Source organism: Panthera onca, chromosome F2, assembly GCF_046562875.1.
Source record: "Panthera onca isolate mPanOnc1 chromosome F2, mPanOnc1 haplotype 2, whole genome shotgun sequence".
NCBI classification, from domain to species: domain Eukaryota; kingdom Metazoa; phylum Chordata; class Mammalia; order Carnivora; family Felidae; genus Panthera; species Panthera onca.
In genome coordinates, this window is record NC_138356.1 from 21,938,729 (window position 1) to 21,951,463 (window position 12,735).

Sequence of the window (12,735 nt, forward strand, 5' to 3'; positions counted from 1 at the left end):
CCTCCCTGGCGGCGCCTGTTACCAGCAGCTGCTTTTGCTTAGCCCTGCGAGGATCATTTTGCCCCAACCCACGGCCTCTCCCCTGGCTCCATCTCCTCCAGCCCCTCCCTCCCCCTCCCCGCCTCCCTTCCCCCCCCCCCCCCCCTCCCAAGCTCCGCAGCGACCGGGGCTAGTCAACGCGGTGGCGAAGTCACGCGCGCAGGTTTTGAGCTCCAGGGTGGGGGCACCGGGGGAGGGAGCGCGAGGAATGAGCCAGAAGGACCGGGAGGCTTTAAGCCTACCCAGGGAGGTGGGAGTAAGGAGCTGGGGCGGCGGGATTAGGAGGCCTTAGGCGGGCTAGGCTCGCTCCCTTCACCCGCGCCGAGGAAGACGTCGGAGGCCTGGGCCGGGCAGAGGGGCCGGGTGCCCTGCCCGCCACCTGTAGCGTCGGGGAGGTGGGACTCGCGAAGAGGGTGCCCTCGCTGCGGCTCCCGGCGCGGGGCCCCCGGGGGCTCCGGAAGGGCCCTCGCTGGCGCTGCAGAGCGCGCTCGGTGACCGGCGGCCCAGCTCGCCGGGGCCGCCCGAGCAGTCCCTCGTCCTCTCACTGCATTTTCAGCTCGGGCTAGAAACAGATAGCCTGGAAGCGACCGCAGGCGCTCACAAAGGCTTTGCTGGACACTGGGACTGGGAAGCCGACGACGCTCGGGGTGCCGAGGCGGGCCCCGGGCGCTGGTCTCCGTTCTGCAGGGCGGGGCGGCGCGGGCCGACGGCCGCGCCACAGAGGGGGCCCCGCTCCAGCGGGCTGGATTCGGTCTCTCTTCCGAGCGCCAAGCTGGAGTGGGACCCCGGGCCGGGGCAAGAGTCGCCTGGTGCTGTAAGGGGCCTAATGCTGGCCCGCTTGCCGCACACAGGCCTGTGCATACACTAAGGACGGTCAGCTAGGTAAGGACATGCTTCTGAGAGGAGATTTCGCCCAGGTTTGCCGTAATATTTTGGAAAAGCAGCCTGTTGTGGCCGAGATCAGTTAAGTTCCCGCACCCTCGAACAGGTTTGTCTTTCAGGCTGAGCATCAGGAACATTTGTATCTCGCCTGCCTAGAAGTGACCGAAGCAAAATGGCCTATCGGGTCCTTCTCCCCGCCCACCGCCGAGAGTAGGGGGCTCATCCGTCAGCGGAGGGCACACCCATTCGCGCCCGTGTCATATTTGACAGCTGGAAGGGATCATAGCGGCCCTGCAGCCGTCCCACCCTGCGGCGCTGCCTATGAAGACACTGAAGACACTGACGTTCCCAGGGGTTAAGTGACCTCAGATGACAGGGCTGTTTTCTCCAGCGTCCTGAATAGAGCCTGGCGCGAAGCGAGTCGTCGTTGGACCTGGGTTCAATGAGTGGACACCCAGCCAGGGGGTCGCAGACTCGGGAGCGGGAAGCCAGGTCGGAATCGCCCCGCACCCGCTTTAACCGACGCGTAACCACGTGCCAGGATACCTTCCGCCCACTCCACGCGCTCCAAGGCCTGGGGACAATGTTCCCAAACCCAGTTCAGATGCCCTTTTACGAACAGACTCCAGAGAACCAGAAGCTCTTCGCCCTCCTCCCTTCCATACAGATTTCTGAGAATGCTTGTTCTCCAGTCCCCACCCCCACCTCAGTTTTCATTCTGCAATTCTGGGGAGTTTAATGTGGTCCGTACCCTTTCCTTAGGATCAAAAACTGCCGCCGGCCGAAAGTTACAATGAGTAAAGCCTTCCTCCTCAGTCTCCTCTCACCTTTATGGCCATCCCCCACTTTTTTTTTTTTTTTTTTTTTTTTTGGAGGCCTTAACCGCCGGCAAGTACAAACCTTCCTTTTGAAGACAGGGGTGGAGCTCTTAAAGGTCGCCTGGAGAAGCCTTAGCATCGCTCCCACCAACCCCCCACCGTGAACAAATAGTCTAAGCGGAAAAAAGCGTGCGTGCAGTGCATCACGACTTGAAGACAAGACCACACCTCCACCCTCAGACAGACTCCAAGCGCCCTGTTGCCTTCAGCTAAAGCCTTGTAGAGTATCCGGGGCCGCCACCACCCTGGGGGGACCGTGGTACACCGTCCCGGGAAGGAAGGAGGCGAGGCGAGGCGGGGCAAAGTGCGGAAGAACCGAGACCGCTCAGCCTCGCCCAGGCTGTCTCCAGTTCTTTCCGCCAAGGCAGTAAACTGGCTGGGCTGAATGAGGTCCAACGATGCCCAGCTACCACTCACTGGGGCAACACCTTTGCTAATGCATCTAGGGAGGTCGTTATTCGTCAGCCCAGGGCTACAAGGAGACCCATGGGGCTTTTTCCAGGTAAAGACGCCCTCCTCCAGAAGACGGATTCGGAAGTTTGGGGAAGGTAGAGAGTGACGTGGGGTGTTTTTGAAATTTAGATCAGCAACTTAAAAACCACAATCTGACCCAAAAGAACACTCGTTGTGGGGGCACCTTCACAATTTTTGCCTCCAACACAGGGCTTGGTACAGAGAAGTGCAATGATCATTGAAGGAGTAAATGCCAGTGTTGGCAATAATATGGGTAACATATTATTTGTGTTTATTATTATTTGTTGTTTTTTTCTTCTAGTGAGCCCTCAGCGACTACCGTCTTCCCTATTTCTAAGATTTGCATGAGACCCAAGCAAATAATTTCAATTTCATGATTATCAGCCCATCGAATACATACACAATATGGATAGGACCTGACATTGGCGTTCCCTCAGACACTGTTGTCCATATTTTCCGAGACTAAATGATCAGTGTGATCAGAGAAACATGAACCCGTGCTCATATTCACAATTATGGTACGTAAATGAACATATAGTTTTTTGACAAAGGAAAGGAAGTGGCTTCCTTGGAACAAGATGACTGAGATGCACCCGGCTTTCTTCACCAATAATGAATTTGGGCATCGTATAATGTCTCGGGTAGTAGGCATTGTAGCGGAGAAATCAAACAGTGAAACTATTCTTATGACCCAAGTATTTTAAAAAATACATCTCCTATTCTATTGTTGTAGGTGTGCCCGCCCAGGATCCCCACATCTTTCCATTTCCTTAGACTAGGAAAAGTTCCAGGAAATATTACCAATCATTCAGGAGAGAAAAAAATGAATAAGGGCATTTCTAAACCGAGTTGTAGACACGTGCAAATCTCTCATTTTCCTGAGGTTAAGCCTTATTTCCCTTTCTGTTGCAATTTAAACCTAAAAGAATATTTATAGGTAATCTGAAATTCCTGGTCCCACGTCTCTCAACAAAGAGATTTTGTTTTGCCTCCACTGTATAAAACTACAGGCAAGACTTTTTGCAATCACGGGGTTTTCACTTTCACCTTTTAATGCCACACACTTTGTCTTCCTAGTATAGTTCGAGCAGACATTGCCAATATGTGAATTGAAGCAACATAAAGAAAAATCTCCCCCTGGCCAGCCAATCTGTGGAGTCTGTGGGGAGGCACAGCACTCTTAATTCTCCAAGCTCCATCTGTGGGAATGATGAAACTCAGCCATTAGGGAAGATTATGAGGTTACATTCATTAGATTCCTCCATTATACTCTAGTCTTCTGGAGATAGTTGCCATTTTCCCTTTAAGTGTCATTATTTCTAGATCTAGTTAGCAGCTGATGCAATTAAAGAGGAGATAATGTAAATTTAACAATACAAATAACACTTTCTTTCATGTACGTTGAAACATGCATAAAGGGAAGGACCAGCCAAGTTGTACCTGTCTGCCATAAACAACCAATAATGCTTGTACTTTGAAAGAATAAAGGAAAACCAGCCAGTGTGCCCTGGGATTCTTCAGTGAATTCTTGAATCAATACTTTTGTTTCATGTTTTCATGTTCTCAGTAATGTTAACGTATCCAGTTACAAACTCTTGCCAGGAAGAAAGAAAATATGCCCTGCCGTGCACCCTTCTAAACACTTTTAAAGAATCATCCTTTATTTTCATTTGGAATTATGATTCTGATTGTCTGCTGTATCTTTGCCATCTCCAGTGATAATGAGTAGACACACTTAATTCCCTACACTAATCACCTGAGTTGAAAACCAGCATCACATTAGCAGACCCAATAACATCTCTGAACGTGTACAAAAGTGGAACATACAAGCACAGAAATAGCACTAATTATGGTGTTTATTCTGCCACTGCAGAAACAGATCAGAAAGACTGGTAGACTAATGATCTATACAGCAAGTTAAAAACAGATGTATTCCTGTTGCATTACAGAATAAGAATGTATTAATAAGTGATCAACTGCACAATCCTAATAAAATAAGTGCCATATAATAATTTTCTGATTCTTTTCAGCCTCTCGAAGATTATCGTATTAGTTGTATAGTTAATAAAAAAACTTTGGTAATTCAATATCCAGTATTTCTAGGACCAACATTTGAACAGATCACCGGTCACAGACTAAAAAACAAAACCAAACAAAACTCTCTTGCCCACAAATAACAGTTTTGTTTTCTCTGCTCGAGGTATTTTCAGTTTTTCCCTGTTTCCTATGAAGTGAGAGGCACTGCAAAATAGGATCCAGCTTATTAAAATTACAGCTCACTTAGGTGTAGGAGGTCCAGGTACCCTGTTGGACCTCTAATGCACTTGTGGACTTGCCTTGACAGGTTACAAGCCAGGCTCCAACCCAGAGATATGCGAAACGAGGTGACATCGTCACCACTCCCTCCTGCACCCCGGGGTGGGGTGCATGTATTTGGGCAGAGGGATCACTTTGGCGCCTGGACTGGGTTGTGCGGCCTCAATGGATTCCAGGTGAAGACCGCGGCTGGCAGTCAAGGATGCTTGGTGCTCAGAGAGCACGGAGAGCACACCTACCCTGATAACTGCAGGCTCCACACCCGCAGACAGTGAAGTCGCCAAAAGCTGCCTCTGGTTCAAAATCTTAAATCCTTGTCCTAAATGCGCCTGAAAGCCTTTAGGTGGTATCAATAGTCCCAGATGGAATCTGAAAGTACCAATGGATTTGGAACTGGGAATGTCTCTGGTTTATGGAAGCTTATTTGCAGTTTAGGAAATGGTAATTGGGGTGAGAAGAGGGAACAGAACAATCAAGTCTAGAAGTTCGAACTAACTAGAATATCTTATAAACGATGTATTTACAATTTGCAGATAGCCCAAAGTAGGTCACCAGCAATGGGAACGCCATGCCTTCCCCTCATTCCCGTTCTTTTTTCCACCTTCTGTCGAATGCCACGTTCCCAAATCAACATTTTCTTCACTTTCAAAAAGGAGGATCTAGATTTGGGGGCTTTGAAAACTCAATCCTGCCAGACCTACTAGAGATATGTTACTAAGACTTAGGTAGTCAGATATGAGACAGGAGAGGGGGAGGGGGAGGGAGGAGAGACTTAAGGATTTAAAGGAAATTTGCGCTTCCTTTCTCTCTCTCTCTCTCTCTCTCTCTCTCTCTCTCTTTCAGCAGAGGGAGGGGGAACCGTAACATTTTTTGCAGCACACACTATAAATTGCATTTTGCTGAAAACTTTTAATACGTAATTTAAAGTCAAAGGACATTTTTTGGACCACTTTAGCTCTTGCCGTTCATCTGGGAGAAAATCCAGGTGGCAAATTTAAGTAATTCAGCAAAATTTTCCAGTGTCGTTTTGTTTAACACAAACATCTTGAGTGGAGCAGGTACTTTGAGACACAAATCAAAATCTGCTTTTGTTGAAATAAGAAGCAATTAACATTCATTAAAATATTCATCAGTTCAGAATTTTAAAATGTAGATTTACTAGATATACAAAGGCGGAAATGAAATGGATGAATAATTAAGAATAAGATCCACTGTTAGTAAAGTTCTTCAGAATACCTTTGAACAATCTTATCTCTCAAGCAATATCCAAAGCTGGATGGGAGATCAACTCTTTATGCTTTTGTATTGTGAAATAGAGTTAACAAACAACTAACCAGCACTCCTGGAAGGGAGGGGGGGGGGCGGGAAATGCAAATTGACACTTAGGGGAATTAATCATTTTTAATTAGTCTAAAAGGAAAAATATGATGACTCATTCAAAGAAAATTCTTAATCTTTTCTTATTTGTAACCTGCTAGGAAATACTTTCAATAATTGCATTAACTGCTCTCTGATTCAGACATAGTTTTCATGTGTTATCAAAATAGCCTATTATTTGAATACATTTTCGAAGAAATTCTGCGGAATGCGCATGGAATTCACCTTGTTTTTAAAAACAGAACCAAAAGTGATCCTCGTGTAGTTAATGCTTCCCCCCCACCCCACCCCGCAAGAGATGTGATGAAACCAAGCCTCAGAACATTTCTTAATGTTGATAGAGCAGGTTTGAAAAAACTTGTCATATAAATCAAACTGTTCTGGGGGCAAACCCATGTTGTTTTTAAACCACAGCGTGGGTCAATGGGTGTGGTTATGCACATGGTTGAACGGTGAATGTATAGATTAAAATACATTTTGCCACACTAGTTTCCAGAGGATTGTTTTGGCCTGGTGTTCCAAGCCATGAGCCAAAACTTTGGTCAGTATTTTGACAACAGAGCCAGGAAAAACAAAAAAGGCTTAGCCTGTGAAAAAGAAATGAAGATGTAGTGAAGGAAAACAGTAGTCTCTCTGCCACTACCTTACTCAATCCATATGTGGGCTTAAACACAGGAAATACCCACCATTCACCGCAATCAAGCCAGAGGCTTGCGCATCAGAAAGTGCCTTGTGGAACTAATTGGACTCTATTAAGATTGTCATTGACATGGGAAAGCATTTTGAAATTTTAAATCAGAACATGCAATGTACATAGAAAAAGATAACAGTCACATTGTTGATTCGGGACTACAAATACAGGCACGCTGCACATATGGACATGAAAGGTCTGTATGCAAGGTTCGGTGATGTACTGCGTTAATAACCATTCAGGAGCGGGTTTGTCTTCCTTCACCTTCTATGTTTGCTTTCAATCTACAATCTTTCCAGAATGGGCAGATTTCACTGAGTTATATTCTGGCACCACCTCCTGAGCAGAGAAAATGCAAGCATTGCCAGTTTAAACTGATAATCAACAAAGTTCATGGTACTTGCCGGAACAGCAAAGTTTACAGAAAACAAAAACAAAAACAAAAACAAAACATAGCTTGAAATAATGGAGCTCCAGGGAACTTTTTCACTCACGATATTGGACAAAACATATATACTGTTAAGTATTCAAGCTCACACACAAATCTAATTTTGCCAACAAATATTTGGGAAAGTATGCTATAGCATTTCTACTTCAGATATCCTTAAAAATGATAGCATATACGGGAAGCTTATCCTGCCTTTGTTCTTGTTGCATTCCATCATATTTAAAAAAAATTTTTTAACGTTTATTCATTTTTTTTATTGACAGAGAGCGCAAGCGGGTGTGGGGCAGAGAGAGAGAGAGAGAGAGAGAGAGAGAGAGAGAGATTGAGACCCAGAATCCAAAGCAGGCTCCCAGCTCTGAGCTGTCAGCACAGAGCCCAACGTGGGGCACAAACTCATGAACTGCGAGATCATAACCTGGGCCGAAGTCAGTCCCTCAACCAACTGAGCCACCCAGGTGCCCCCAGTCCATCATATTATTACTTTGAAGACCTACAGTGGAGTGTGCTTAGTTCTGACAACTGCTTCAATGTTATGGTTGCCAATCACATTTCTTTTGTAGATAAGGTTAACCTGTTGCTAATATTCTTTGGTCTGAAATCATTATTTGGTTTGCTTTTGTCAAAAACATGATTTCCCAGTATTATGAGGAACATGCTAACATTCATCTACCTAAGTTTTTTGGAAGGCATTACATTGTACCGTCATTTTATTCAAGATTTCATTTATTACGGAGGGTGACAATAATCAGAGCCATAATCTACTTCAGAAGACAACTGATGGTAAATATAGACAAGATGATTTCTTACCACAGTTTTCAGTCCAACGTTTACTGCCATTTTTTAGTAGTAAGCTTCTTTATTCTGTGAGTTTCAAAATGTCTTCTTTGTCTTGGGTCACTTCTAGTATAGTTCAACATTTCTCCAATTTCAAAAACAAAATGATTGCGACTTGGGGAGGGTATATAATTTGTGTTCATGAAACTCAGATTTACCATGAAGATATTGCCAGAGGAAAAGGAAAGCTGGACAAATAATTGGAAGGTTCTGATGTGTGTGTGTGTGTGTGTGTGTGTGTGTGTGTGTGTTTAAATCATAATCCTAAATCTTATCATCTGATTGCCAGGTTCTTTATATGGATTCTGAGATCTAATTACAGATCTTTATATGAATTAACTCTTTTAATCCTCATAACACTCCTCTGGAGTAGGCACATTTATTACTCCCATTTTATGAGTCACAGAGAAGTAGCTTGTCTGAAGTCACACAGATAGAAATCAGAGCCTAGTATTTTATTGAGAAATGACAAAACACTGGGACCTTTGTCTACGCTAATCTAAAAAGTGTGCAGAAAATAATACAATAATGTAAAATAATATCAGGTGAAAAGTGGGCAAATAAAAAATAGCTACTTTGCAAATATGTTATTATGTCAGTTAGAGATGGTGTCACCACCTCCCCCCCCCCCCCCCGTCCAATTACACTACCTTTCACACATGCACATCATGTGTGCACACATCACGCCAGTTTGCAATCGGAAAAGGTTCTTACTGAGACAGGGAGAGGTAGGCCACCCATAACTGCGTGAGCATAAACTCCTTAAAAAAAACCTTTTGTTTTTAGCCACATGGAGAAATTCTCTTTGGTGGGAAGGAAAACACTAGACTATACAAAAAGAGAATGGAAGAACACTTGATTGTTTAGCTTTTCTAAAAGTAAAATGATTTAAAGGAGGGGATGGGATTAAGGAGGGACACTGATACCAGAGAAAAGGCTTTGCTTTAAAGCCACACAAAGCAGTGATCTTACACAGGGCTAGGGCCTCAATTTCTCCATCTGCAAAATGGAGGTAGTGCAGACTCATAGGATTTTGAGTATCATGGGTGGCAATCTCACTTTGGGAAATGTTTAAGCAGCCTGCTTGATGGCAGACGCCGTGCAGTTAGAAAGCTCAGTCTGAATCCTAACTCCGTAAAACCGAGGTAAATTCATCTTTGCGACTTTCATGCCCTCACAACATCGTGTTAAGAATTAAATTAGGGGCACCTGGGTGGCTCAGTCGGTTAAGTATCCCACTCTTGGTTTCAGCTCAGGTCATGATCTCGAAGTATGTGAGTTGGAGCCACGTGACGGGGGCTCCGTGTTGACCGTGCGAAGCCTGCTGGAGATTCTCTGTCTCCCCCTCTCTCTGCCCCTATCCCACTCACACTGTCTCTGTCTCTCTCAAAATAAATAAGTAAACTTAAAAAAAAAAAAGAATTAAATTAGATAATGTAGATTAGGCACCTAGTAGAGTTCTTGGCTTGGAATAAAACAAAGACCAATAGAATTTGAATCCCCATGGCCTTTCCAATCTCTTAAAAAAACAAACAAAAAAACCCCAAATATTAAATTTCTATTTTCCACACAGCAGAAGCCTGGATTATACATTTCTTGTTTTTTTCCCCCCTCCCTTGTGATTTTTATATTTGAACATCAGCTTTTTCATCTACAAAATGGGTATATACCCACTCTTAACTCTGTCATGGTAAATTCTTACAATATCATTTGAACATCTTTAGGTGGAATTGAATTTCTTGAAATTGCATCTTTACGGTACTGCACATAAAAATTATTAATGAACTGACATTTACTGAGACATGAGCTATCATTTTGTTAGGCCAAATTCTTAACCCCAGAAACCCAGGGGGTAATTTTGCTTCATTGGCTTAAATAGGATGATAATTTATCCAAACAGATTTAATTCTAAAAAGTGATTTCAGGACAAATCTTTCTTTATTTTAAAACCAATGGTGTGTATGAATAATTTTCATGCAACAACTTAACAAATGCCAGTGGGAAGAATAAGTGAAAGAAAATATAAAAATATTTCCAGACTTAAAGGAAAGACTGTCAGTTGAGAATGTTGTGGGGGACAGTTACACTGTAAGTCACCAAGAAAAGATCAAGGCACTTTGGACAGTACGTCTGTGTTCTTTATGTTCTGACCTTTGTTATAGCAGACTTGGAGTGATCTTGACTAAAAATCACCCCTGAGGGTACAATGAAATTTGCTCGTTAAACTACTTTAGTGTTTTTTCTGGATATCATGCATAACATGCTGCTGTCTCTCTGCGGTGGAACCAAAAGCTAATAGCTTTTACTGATTCTGCAGATAAATATCATATGTCACCACTCATTAAAAACCTGTTCTAAAACGCAAGTTCACATTAATCAACACTGTCTTCATTTTCAAGTAATTAATGCAAAAAATAGCACTCAAAAAATACTAAGAGAGAATCCACAGTTAGTTATGGATAGAAAATTTTAACTTGAATATTAAAATGTAATTTAAAATTTGCATATGGCTCCTATGTATTTTCTTTGTTTCTTTTGTAACGTAGTTCTACGTACGATTCTGTGGCTCAGTTATCTATAAGTAACCCTACCATATATTTTATTTTCCAAACCAGGATACTTTTGAGAGTGCTATCCAGAACAACAAGGGATTGTCCTAGGAATTGAGGGAGGGAAAGTCACCCTATCTATAAGCAGAGATTTAATCAACCTAAAGATTTTTTATTCTGTAGCTTATGGAATAAGCTGGTGATTTCATGAAAAAAAGTCACGATTTTTATCAATTAATACACATCTTGATATCAGAGCATACTGAAAACAAATGTGCAAGGATCTTTAAAACCTAATTTTTTTTTTTTTACATTATCTGGTATGTTGCCAGAAATCCACGTTATTCTGGACTATTGCTGATCTTTGGATCAAATTGCATGACCATTTTTGTCTTTTCATTAACAAGTCTTAGTTTTGAGAAGAGGTATGCACAATCAGAAAGAAAATAAGTGTTATGGAGAATAAATATCATTCTTTTCTTTTTTTCTTTTTGTAGTATAGTCTTTGGTTTTTAAAACAGTAGGCTGCACTTATGAGATATTCACTAAATGTCAATTGAAAAAAATGAAAGAGTGAATCAAGATATTTCTGGTTAATCTGGGGCTCTCTAATCAACAGGTGAAAGCATTTTTCTTATTCCAAATTTCTATTTAAAAGGAAGACCATATTCTACCTCTTTCTGGAAGGTACATGTAATAGAATTATGGCCATAGTTTTAGTAAAAAACTGAAGCTGTGATGGGCACATTACTAAGAGAAATCACACAAATAATTCCATAGGCACAGAAATGACACTTCAACAAAATGAGCACATTGCTGTTTTGTCTTATGGGAGTCATTTTTATAAGTAGCATGTTCCTTGAAATTCTTCAGAAATAATAAATGTCTAATAATGTCCTTTTCTCCTTCAATGTTGAGACAGTTATTTAGTGGCAGCATTTTTTCTTTATATTCAGACACTTTTGATACCACAACTAATTTTATCCTCCAGAAAGTAAATAAGAATTTTTGCTATACTTTATTTAAAAAGCATCTGGATGCCTTATTATCCTAGGGTCTCAAGGATAGAAGACAACCTGGAAGCTGTCTGTTATATACACTTGACCCTCCACTCTACAGTCATTCCCCAAATGTCCTGTATGTTTTTGTCCTTGACCCAGCTTGAGACTTGGAGCTACTTTCATGAAGCTACTTTCATGAAGCATGACAAGTGGCTGTCTATTTTCTAAAGTCTCACACTAGTCACTTTCTCCCCGCCGCTCTTCTCAGGTTATTAACTTCCTGTTTGAAGCCCAGGCTGTTCCACTAAGCCATTCTTCTAACCTCTCAGCCAGTGAAAGACTTTGGCTGATGGTCTTTCTCTCCACCCAAAACCCTGCCAACACCTTGAGTTACTTCAGTGCCCACAGGTCAACTGCCATCACCAAGAACTTTCACTTTTTCCCTCTTCTTCGCCTCACTTTCCACTCTACTTCAGTCACCTACGTGACAGCCTCACCTCAGACTCTGTCACCATTTGCAATTTCTCCACCTCTAATATCACTAGTTTTTGAGTCCAGGTCTGACCACAACTCTACTGCTTTTGGTTTATCTGTTCATGTACTTCTTGCTATAATGTTTTTTTCCTCTCATTTGAAACCTCTAGGTCACAGACCATTTTACTTTGTACAAATATATGAGCCTTGCTGTTTTTATTTCAGTCCTGTTGGAATTAGAGCTTGCAGGCAATCATTCCAGTAGGAAAAACAATCTTTCCAATAACCTAGAGTTCCTTTATTTACTCACAAATCATTAAATTTGGTCAGCCCAACCACTTACTTTCTCTGGGTCATAGAACATGGCAGTTACTTCTACTACATTCGTGACCCAGTGGGGGGTCTCAACGATGCTGCATTAAATTAGTTCAATCATTAAATCAAATCAAACCACTTTCTTACTCTTCTTAAACCCCTGACTTCTACCTCTTCCTCTTCCCCTGTAGATTACCTTACCTCCTAAGTTACAGAGAAAATAGAGAGGACGGAAGAGGAACCTTCTTACATTTTTAATTAACACCAAATATACACATGCAACTTAATCCGTATGATTATATATTCCTTCTCTGTTTCAAAATAAAAGCTAACTTTTCACCTAAAGCGAAATTCCCTACTATTTAGGAGGCTATTGCAGTTATGTAAGTGGAAGGTGATGTTGGCTTGAGATAGGTAGTGATAACTGGGTTATATTCAGGATATATTTGGACAGCAG